This window comes from Muscardinus avellanarius (assembly GCF_963383645.1).
Source record: "Muscardinus avellanarius genome assembly, chromosome: 2".
In the NCBI taxonomy this organism is placed as follows: Eukaryota; Metazoa; Chordata; class Mammalia; order Rodentia; family Gliridae; genus Muscardinus; species Muscardinus avellanarius.
Window position 1 is genome coordinate 162,991,094 of NC_137787.1, and position 12,312 is coordinate 163,003,405.

The following is a 12,312-nucleotide window of genomic DNA, read 5'->3' on the forward strand; positions in this document are numbered from 1 at the left end:
TATGATCCCATTTTCCTGCAGTTTTAAATATGAGGTGATAGTGCTGGTCATGATTATACACTGTATTTATGTAGATACCAAGATCATTTTTAATGGTCTAGTTAAACAGTAACTTCCAGATATTAGTTAATAAAATAAAGCACTATAGTTATATGATCCTTAAAGCTTAAATACTATTGTCTTGTGATATCTGAGGTGATTTTACACTCTTTCTGTGAGACATAGTGAATGTACTTGATTATTTTCTTTAAAATCTATGGAATGAATGTAAGGACCATAAAGTTAGCTGATTTCCTCTGGATAACTGCAAATAAGTACCAGAGCCAGGAAATGATGGTACATATTTTTCTTTTTATTTCTTCGTTATTTCAGAGGATAGTGAAGGAAAAGAATGGGTTATGGCTAAAATCAGTTTGTTTCCCCATATGTCGGGATTCATTATAAAAATGGGTAGTCAAAATATAGAAACAAAACCCAAAGACTTCTATCCATTATGTTGTTTCTAAATGTTTTCTTGAACATATCTTGAGAAATTTCTCCTTGGTGTATTTGATTATATTTATTTTGGTGAGTCTCTACTCTACATATGAATTCTGCTCTAAAAATAATTTTTTCAATTCTAAAGACCAGGTAACTGATTCATTTACATCAGTCTTCAACAGCTCCCACAATAGATTCATAAGTTTTGTTATTTACACTTAGATAATTATGTAAAATTTAGATTATTTGGAAAAAAATTTACTTGTTTTCTTATTCTTCTGTGTTTATGTGTTAACATATAATTTTTACCATACATAAATGAAAGATGTTGCATTTATTTTAATGATCAAAATAACATATTTATTAAAATTTGTGCATAAACAGCAAGTAAAGTTTCTTAGCTAATACCATTATTAATTTTTTTTGCATGTGATACTGGGGTTCCCGGAAACCCTTCTACCACTGGGGTATACTCCCAGATCTATTTTATACTTTTTTATATTTGGAAACAGGGTCTCTTAAGCCAGCACAGCTGGCTTTGAACCTGCACAATCCTCCTGTCTCTGCCTCCCAACCGTGGGGATTACAAGCATGCACCATCATGCCTGGCCCATTATTTAATTTTTATACTCTCATAATCAGAAGAAAATATATTGGCTAGTCAATATTCTGAAGACTTTGGATTTTGCTAAAATAATCATAGAATAAATTCTTACTAATATAGAATTATCTTGAATCACAATATGGTCTTCAGTAATGTTTAACTTTTATATAAATTTATTTTAGTGGAGAAGTTATAGAGTAGGAATTTTTACAACACAGTCTTCCAGACTTATTTATTGAGTAAAATAATTGAATTGGGTGAAGTTCCACTAAAGTGTGTGGAAAACAATGCTCCTTTCAGCAATATACAGTTTGCCTCAGTTAACACAACCCAGAGAATGTGATATGCAACAACAGATGGTGGTATAAAAGCAAAGTAGTGTTTCCCTTTTGGTGCTTTTATATTTATGTGACTATTTATTGGGGCAGAAAATAGCTAATCTGCTAATTTTTAAAAGGGAAAGGGAGTTGTAAGAGAGCATTTCTAAAGAAAGTATTGCCAGTCTCCCTGTTAATACTGATGCTACTACCAAAAGCAAAGAAATAAAACTTGTCAAGTCATACTGTCTGTTGTGAAAAGCAATGGTAGAAATGACAAGGACATTTGTAAAATTTTATGTGTGCAAAACCATGCTTGAAAAACACACTTATTCAGTCTTTCCACTAATGCTTGATCTGCGATGAATTAACTGACCTGACTTGATTTTTAGCACTGAACAATATCATGGTAAATTAACTTCATGTGAGTTTGTGTGTGTGCGCATGTTTGTATAAAAGTGGCTTTGTGACCCTGAAATAAATGAACTCAGATACATAAATAGTCACTGATTTCCCAACATGTATACAAAACTAAAACATACACACACATAAGCACTTACATACACACACAGACACACACACACACACACACACACACACACATGTAAAACATTGCATTTTATATTAAGAAAATTTAACTTCAAAAAGTAATTAATCTAATTTTTCAGAATAAATGTATCCTCAACCAGGGAGTATGCTTCATTCTAAATGTTCAAAACTATGTAAAAAATACTGGAGAAAATTAGTTTAGAGAGAGCAAATTAGCCAAGAATGAGCACAGGCAAGTTTGTTATGATGTTAATAATAGTTTTAACTTTAGAATTGCTTTACATTCATACATAAAACATTCTAAATGGGGCACAGTTTTTTTGATGGTCCACCAAATTTTAGTTATATTGCATTTAAGAACACCAGCTTTCAAGTTCACTATGCAATTATAGGGAAATATAAACATCAACTGTGCTTTATTTTGCCTTGTCATTTGAATAATCTTTGCCTATTTAATAAATAAAACATTGGAGTGACAAATATGCATCCTCCCCCTCAGAATAACACACTAGTTATCTTTTTAAAGTGGCTCTCAAACTTTAGCTGAAAAAAATATATTCAGAACTCTGACCATGAGGATGAGAGATATGGCTGAAAAAAATCATATGCAATTCTTTATTTTACTTTTAGTATTTGGTACTTAGTTATGGCCAACAAACACCTGCTTACTGATTGTCAATGAAATGCCCCCCTTTTGACAGATAAAATCAACTTTGGCAAGATGAAAAGCTTAATCTACTGAGTGCTTTAGGAATAAACAAAGAGCATGCTTTATTCCCAACAATGTGCCTTAGAAAGAAGTGAGAGATTTTTTGAAATACTGCATGAATGATCAAAATATGATGAGTTTTTTTAGGTAAGAGCTTATAAAATGCCCTGCTTATCTACATGCATAAATTAAATAAAATTCACTCTATAGATCCTTATTAAAAATAAGAAAAATGAGATCAACAGATTCTGTTATAACTTGTAGATGTGATTATTAAGCCAAATTACAAGATATTATATTATATTTTGTGAAAATTTCTACAAATATATATATTTGGATTTCCTATATAGATTTTACTCTATCATACAGTATACTGAGATATAAATATTTTTCTTATACTTTTTGTTTAGCAATGTAATATTTTCTGTAGACAGACATACACAAACATGCCCAAATACACACACACAGACACAGACAGACGCATACATACTTTTCTTATTATTGGCACTAGGATCTTATATATTTGGGTCACTGATATCTTTCTTATTATTTTTATGAGATTTCAGCATTATTGGAGTTACATTAAAATATGATTACATTTATAAATTCAATTCAAAAACAGTATTTTTGAAGTAAAAACTGTTCACATGTATTATTATTTTAAAAGTCATAGTTTGTAAAAAATTCAGAGAAGGAGAACAATAATGGAAAAAATGCTATGAGGGTGGAGGAGGCAGCTGAATTAGAGCTCTGAAAGAAAACTTAATAAGTACAAAAAATGATTCTCATATTTTAAGAATGCAAAACAGATTGGATAATGTTATTATGGGTGAAACAAACAATAGTGTTTGAGGCCAAAATTATATTCTAAATATGTTAAAACAACAAAAAGAACGGTGAGTGGCAAAGTATAGTAATTTTTATAGCAATCTTTTAAATTATATTACTAGACACATTGTAGCAGATGTCACTTAATGATGTCAATCTCTGATTAATAAGGTAAAGTAAAAAGGATTGGTAAAAGGATACAAAGGCTTCTGTGAGATGACCCTTTTACAAGCCTTTTACAAGCCTTTTACTTTTACAATATCCTTAGACTCAACACCTGAGCAAACCATATTGCATGCTCTTTCTAATTCCTGTGATTTGAATGAGATGTTTAAATTATAGAAAATTATTCAATAATCCCAAACTGTCTTGCTCATTTCTGATACGTTTCCAGTAATACAGTTGTGGGGATCCACCAGCATCCTCCTTAATGAGGTAAATACTTATCTCTCTCTGTCCTGTTGCAAGTCCTTTCTTTCCTCCTTTTGTATTTGGTACTGGAGATCAAACCCAGGTACATTCTACCTTTGAGCTATACTCCCAGCTCTTTTTATTTTGTCTTTATCTTGAAACATGGTTTTCCATGTTGCTGAGGGAATCACTAAGATCCCCAGCTTAGCCTCAAGCTGAGCCTACAAACCTGCTGTCTTGGTATGTACCACCTAACTAGACACAGGCTTTTTATTTCTCTCTTTCACATATATAACACAAAAAGAGAAAAAAAGAACCTATTTTTGCCTAACAATGTCAAAAATTCTTTCTTCCAGGTTTTCTTAATATAATGTGCTTTTATTGGTACACTATAGTCTTGCATCAATATATAAATCAGGTTAACAAAAAGTATGAAACACTCTGATTGGGGTTAAATGGAATCTCAGCATAGTTTTTACTTGCATCTCCTTGATGACTAATGATGTTGATCATCTTTTCATGTATCTAGAAGCCATTTGTATCTCTTCTTTAGGGAAGTGTCTATTCAATTCAGTTGCCCATTTCTTGATTAGGTTATTTGTTTTGCTGGGTAGCCTTTTGAGCTCTTTGTATACACTGGATAAAAGCCCTCTATCAGAGTGGTGGCTGGTTAAGATCTTCTCCCATTCTGTAGGCTTTCTCTTTAGGTTTTTGATGGTTTCATTTGAAGAGAAGAAACATTTTAGTTTGATGCTAATTCTACTTTTTAATTTCTGCTTTAATTTTCTGTGCTTTTTGGGTCTTGTTGAGAAAGTTACTGCCTGTACCCATATGTTGGAGTGTTGAGCCTATGCCCTCCTCTAATAATGTCATAGTCTCTAGTAAATTTCTGTCTTTGATCCATTTCTAGTTGATTCCCGTGCATGGTGAGAAGTAAAGATTTAGTTCCATCTTTCTACAAATGGATAGCCAGTTCTCCCAGCACCATTTGCTGAAAAGGCTGTCTTTTCTCCATCATAAGATTTTGGCCCCTTTGTCAAAAATCAATTGACTCTAGGTGTGTGGTTTTGTTTCTATATCTTCTATTCTGTTCCACTGGTGTATGCCTGTTGTTGTGCCAATACCATGCTGTTTTTACTACTATTGCTCTATAGTATAATTTGAACTCTGGTATTGTGAGCCCCCTGCATGGTTCTTATTGCTGAGTATTGCTTTGGCTATTCGGGATTTTTTCTTTCTCATATAAAATTCATGACTGATTTTTCTAGGTCTATGAAGAATGTCGGTATTTTAATGGGAATTGCATTGAATATATAGATCAGTTTTTGCAGAATGGCCATTTTGATGATATTTATTCAGCCTTATCATGAACAAGAGAGATATTTCCATCTTCCAAGGTCTTCATCAATTTTTTTCTTTAATGTTTTATAGTTTTCATTGTAGAGGTCTTTTACATCTTTGGTTAGGTTTATTCCTAAGTATTTTATTGGTTTTGAGGTTATAATGAATGGAATTTTTTATTTCTTTTATAGTGGATTCATTGTTGGCATATAGAAAAGCAACTGATTTCTTTAGATTGATTTTGTATCCTGCAACTTAATCAGCTCCAGTAGTCTTTTGGTTGAGTTCTTTGGGTATTCAGGATAAAGGATCATGTCATCTGCAAATAATGATAGTTTTAACTTCTCTCTTCCTATTTGAATTCCTTTGATTTTCTTATCTTGTCTTATTGCTGTGAAAAGAGTCTCAAGGGCTATATTGAAAAAGAGTGGTGATAGTGGACATCCTTGCCTTGTTCCTGATCTTAGAGAAAATTCTTGCAGGTTTTCCCTATTCAATATGATGTTGGCTTTGGCTTTATTTTATATTGCCTTAATGATGTTGAAGTACATTCCTTCTATTCCAATTTTCTGCAGTGTTTAGTGAGATTCCATCTAACTCCAATCAGAGTAGCAAGCATAAAGAAATCAAATAAAAAATGCTGTGTGGATGTGGGGAAAGAGGAACTCTTTTACATTGTTGTTTGGAGTACAGAGTAGTTCAGCTGCTATAGAGATCAGTGTGGGATTCCTTAGAAAATTGGAAATGGATCCACCATATGATCTGGCTATACCACTGTTGGGTATCTTTCCAAAGAGGTTGAAATCAGAGGACTACAGTTAACATATACATATCCATATTCATAGCAGCACAATTTGTAATACCCAAAATATGGAATCAACCTAGGTCTTCATCAACAGAATGAATGGATTGTGAAATTATGAAAAATACACACAATGGAATTCTACTCAGATATAAAGGAGAACAAAATCATGTCATTTGGAAGAAGATGGCAATACCTGGAGAACATTATGTTAAGTGAGACAGTCAAAAAAAGAAAGAGAAGAGATGTATGTTTTCTCTAATATGCCCAAACTAGGGAGTATTAGGAATACCAGTGGGACTCCAGAAAATGAAGGGGAAGCCTCAGCAAAACTAGAATGAAAGGGTAGGAGAGGAAGAATGCTGAGGTTGATTCATGGAGTTGCTACATTAGAATATGTGTAAAAGTATAAATGCATGGTCAACCCAGACACTCATTGTTGGGAGGGATGAAGGGGAAGTGTGTTGGTGGAGGACACCAAGCACAGTCAGAATGTATGCCGTTTTCCATATGATCCACACAGTAATAAATAAATAAAATATATAAAATAAAATTTTGTATCCTGACCTAAAAAAAGTATGAAACACTTTTAAAAAAATTATGTCTCTCTTGTACAGATATCATGCTAATTTCTCTGTACCATTTTAATTTTAGTATATGTGCTACCAAAGTGAGCAATCCATGGTCCTTTTTTAGGACCCATCTTTTTCCAAGATGAATATATTTTCTTGCAGGGAAATTACACCTTCTCATGTAATCTGTTGCCACAGCAGAGGATATTAACTATAAACAATTAGTCAAAAATAACTAAATTTCAGCTTTTCTTTATTGACTTAGAAAAAATTAAGTGATAAGAAAAAAAGTCATGCAAATTAAAAATATTTTAGATTCAGAAGTTGAATCCATACTTTCTAGCCTATCATGTGCTAGAAATTAACCACAAATTAACTAAATAAGTTAGATATAAATTACTCATGCTTTAGAGCACATTTGGGCATGGTGGCATATGTTTGTAATGGAAGCATTTGGGAAACTGAGACAGGAGGACTGTGGTTAGTGGACAGCCTCAGCTACTTAGTGAGGCCCTTTGAAACTCAGTAAGACCTTATTTCAAAATAAATAATACAAAATATGGATGGGGGTGTAACTTGGAGTTAGAATGCCCCTGGGTTCCATCACAAGTAATGCAAATAAATAAATAAATAAATAATAAATAAATAAATAAGCTTTAAAATATAATGTCTATATTGAGTTTATTTTCACTTTTATCTTATTAATTATTTTACCGAACTTTGTACAAATATATTTAATGTTAATCATTCTTTTTCAAGAATTACTTAGTTGGTTTACATTTTAACTGTTCATAGAGAAGCATATTCCTAGATAAATTTGCTAAAAGTATTAAATGATTTGGATTTGATCAAGTTATATAGAAGAGATGATGTAGTAAATTAAGCAAAAAAAAAAAAAGAAGTGGCTTAGGAAAGCAGATTTTGGATTCAAACAGATTTTTGTTCAACACTTATTTTTTTAATTTTGTATTGATGTATCATAGTCATTTACCTTAATGAAGTACAAGATGGTAAAGGCATACATGCACATATAACTCAATTAGCCCTTACCCAATTTCCTCCCCATTCCCTTCCCCCTCCCTCCCTCCTTCTTATGTTCGGCTTAATGATTGACTTTGATATGTTTGTTTATGTACATCATAAACATTAGAGAATTCCCCTCTTCCCCTCACTCATCCCCAGTTAGCTCACCTTATTTTCTCATCTATAGTATTTTCTTCTTTGTCTAGAGTTTCTCCTATGGCCCATTTTTTCCCCTAGCTTTTGCATATTAGGAAGAACATCCTATTTCTTATTTTTTGTGACTGACTAGACTTATCATAATGTTCTCCAGTTCCATTCATTTTTCTATAAATGACATAATGGTGTTTTCTTTATGGCTGAGTAAAATTCCATTGTGTATGTATTCCATAGTTTTGTAATCCATTCATCTATTGATGGACCTCTTGACTGGTCCTATAGTTTGGCAATGAATTGTGCCACATGAACATAGATACAAATGAATTAGTTTGTTGATTGGTTTTTGTTTCTTTTGGGTAGATACCTAAAAAGTCATATTGCTGGATCATATGGTAGGTTCATTTCCATTCTTCTGATGATCCTACATACAGTTTTTCAAGGTGGCTGTACTAATTTGCAATCCGAACCTCAATGTATTAGAGTTTCTACTTCTTCACATTCTTACCAGCATTTGTTGTTACAGAATAAGACTGGCACAAAAACAGATACATAGACCAATGGAGCAGAATAGAAGATTCAAGAACAAATCCATCCATTTACAGCCAATTGATTTTTTACAGAGAGGTGGAAAAAAAAATACATCGGAAACAAGATAGTCTATTTAACAAATAGTGTTGGCAAAATTGGTTAAGTATATGCAGAAAAAAAAGGATATTAACCCCATTTTCTCAATCTACACATGAGTCAATTCAAGGTGGATCAAAGGCTTAGAAATTAAATTAGAAAACTTGAGGTTCCTTGTAGAGGGCATAGATCCAACACTTCAACACATAGGCACAGATCAAAAGTTTCTCAATAAGACCTCAAAGGCACAAGAAACTAGAAGGCAGATCAATACATTGGATTGCATTAAACTGAAAAGCAAAGCAAACTGTAAAGCAAAGCAAAAACAAAAAGAAGCAATGACAACAACAACAAAAAAAACTATCAAGAACCTCAACCTAGAGCCAATTAAAGACAATTTTTGCCACTTACTCCTCTGATAGAGGACAAATATCTAGACTATATAAAAAACTCAAGAAACTCAGAACTAAGGAAACAACCTAATCGAAAAATGGGCAAGTTAACTTAATAGACACTTCACAAAAGAAGAAATTTAAATGGCCAATAAATGCATGAAAAAAATGTTCAACCAAACCAAAACTGCCTTGAGATTTCACCTAACTCCAAATAGAAATGAAATTATTTTGAACACAAACACTTATTCTTTATATTAATTATCTTTTATGTTTGGGCTAGTTCATACAAAATTTTTCCATTTATACAAATGTAATAATTGTAGTTCTTACATAGGGTTCTTAGATGGATTGAATGAAATAAATAAAGTAACATCAGTTTCCTAAGAAATTTATTAAGATGATAGTTAATTCCTATAATGACAAAGTAACTGGATTGAAAGAAAAATTTGTCTATAGACAGCATTAAGAAAAAATTTAACTCAATGTTATACTCATAATGCAACTGTAATTTCATTGGCAATAAGTTTTCAATAAGTTTGTAGCAATGTAAACATTTATGTATGAATATGGGTCTATTTTTAATGGCAGAAGAAAATGTTTCAGCTCAAGGCAGTCCAAGCCATTTCTTAATTATTTATGACTTTCATCATTGAAAAATATAAGATAATTCAGATTATTTTAGTTTTAATTGATCCAAAAACATTCATTCATAAAAGCAATCAATATAAATATTTGGTTTAATACTATGAAGACTTTGATCTCAGATAATTATGTCTTGTGTTTTGAGAAAACACTGATACCCTTTAATTCTAAAAGTGACATGAAAGATATACCTCATAACAAGATATTAGAAGACATTTAAGGAAAAATAACATAAGTTAAACAAGTATTTTAAACTAGAAAATTGTTAGCAGACAAGAAGCAAGTAGACATATCCAGGTACAAAGTCTAAATGAATTTTAACTTCAAAAAATGAAGAAGAAAGAAGAAGTATTATATAGATTTTTAGAATATTGTTCTTTGAACTGATTTTAGAATTATAGAAAAAAATTAACAAAGAGTGAAAGAACTACTTTTATTTTGCTTACTCTATTAGCAAGTCGATAAAAGCTTTGAAAATATACAATATTTATACAATCTCAGTATTGCCCCTAAGATATATACCAACATCACAGAGAGAAAGTTTCTTTACAATAAAGAAACATGACAAGCACTAACTAATCCAAATTATAAAGATTAATATATTTTTGATCTTTTTATCATTAGTTCCTTAAAAAGTAATCTTGTTTTTAACAAAAAAATCTGTCATCAAATTTTCCATGGCATACCTTTTAGGTATTATGTAATAATAATCTCAATTATTGTTTAATAATAAGTTAGACGTCAGAAGATCTCCCAAATTGTATTGACCAGATCTAACACTTAAAAAATGTATGTATGTTGTGGGAAAGTTGGCTTAGTAAAATAAAAAAATGAATTCATGTATGTTGAAATTGTAAGGAAAATAAAGATTATAAATGGCTTTTATTATAAAAAGGAACAATATACAAGCAAACCTAACTCCAGTGGAACATGTTGGATTTTAATCTGGACAAGGTTAAACAAGTAGATTTTAAAGTTGCTGTCAGCTAGGCTCCATCTGGCCATGATTTTGCTGTTCTGAGAGTATATACTTATTCAACTCAAGGTCAAAGTCAATGTAGTCTTAAAACATCAACAAGAGTAAATTTGATTGTAGAGGAGCCTAGGGCTATTGCTTATGTTTTTTCTGGTTCTGTGTCTATATGTGTTCCCAAATGCCCATTCAAATAATCATTTACATCATATATTAATAATAAAACTTGCAAGGTTATACACAAAGTTTTCAACAAAAACTCCTTAACAAAGAGTTTTTATTTACCTTGCAATATTTGAGGTCTAATAATATTGAAAGGTAGATTGTCAATTGAAGTGAGAATGATTAAGATCTGGTTTAACAGAAAGGCAAGGCCGGTGCAGGGGCCTTTGAGGCCAGGATCGGAGCCTGTCGAGGGGTTAGGCAGGTGCTGGGGGCCAGCAAGGCCGGGACCAGGGCCTGCTGTGAGGCATGGGCAGTGCTGAGGCCTCCGAGGCCAGGATTGGAGCCTGCTGAGGGGTGAGGCTGGAGCTGGGGTCAGTGGGGCAAGGATCAGGGCCTACCGTGAGGCAAGGCAAGTGTAGGGGCCTCCAAGGCCAGGAACGGAGCCAGCCGAGGGGTGAGGCAGATCCCAGGGCCAGCGAGTTCAGGATCAGAGCCTGCTGTGAGGCAAGGCCGGTGCTGGGTCCTCTGAAGAAGGGATCAGAGCCTCCCGAGTGGTGAGGCTGGAGTCAGGGTCAGCAGAGCAGGGATCGGGCCTGCCATGAGGCAAGGCCATTGCTGGAGCCAGTGAGGCTGGGATCAGAGTCTGCCAGGGGGCAAGGCTGGTGCCGGGGCCTTCAGGAGAGGGAACAGAACTTGCAATGTGGCATACACAGAGAAACATCACAGAAAATAGAAAATCAGATGCTTTTCCTAATATGCAAAAACTAGGAAGAAATGGGTAATGGGAGGAGAGCTAGTTGAAGAAAGGGCCCCATGGAAGAGAAGTTAAGGTGACCAATCAAAGGGGATGGGATGGGGGAAGATGGAATCTCTTTAAAACGCATGATGTATGTAAACAAATGTATCAAAGTTAATCATCAAATCAAGCTTGGGATCGAGGGAGGGAGAGGGAATGGGATGGGGACAGGATAAGGGCTAATTGGATGATATATGCTTGTATACCCTCAGAAGTCTTGTATTCCACTGTGATGTTTGACTACAATGCATCAATAAATATTTATTACAAAAAAGAAAGATAAAGGCATTTTTAATGATGGAATTAATGTGGTAGTATATAACAAGAGAGCTAAAAATATCGCTTATTTAAGTTTCTTAACAAAATCATGTTCCTCTTTACTTAAAAAAGGTAAAGTCCATATAATAAACTATTATGGAAATCATTGATGGGATTATTTTTACTTGTATTAAAATGTTTAAACTAAAAGAAAACCATGGAATGAGAATAATTTATACTCTTTGCTTCTGGACTCCTGGTATAAGATAAAAAACTGGATACTTTTCAGTAAAAGATATATTTTTATATTAACAAATTGGATATTGTTTGACATGTCCAGTCTAAACCTATCCCAGTTTCTAAAACTTAATTAAAATTTAGCCAGGCGTGGTGGCGCATGTTTGTAATACCCGTGCTTGGGAGGCGGAGACAGGAGGATCGTGCAAGTTCAAAGCCAGCCTTGCTGGCTTAAGAGACCCTGTTTCCAAATTAAAAATAATAGATAAAAATAGGTCTTGGAGTGTAGCCCAGAGGTTTCTAGAAACCCCAGTACCACCAAAAAAAAAAAAAATTAACTTTTATTCGTTTGGAAAAATAGTAACCCAGATGTCCATCAATAGATGAATGGATAAAGAAAATGTGATAAGCCAGGTGTGGTGGTCTAATT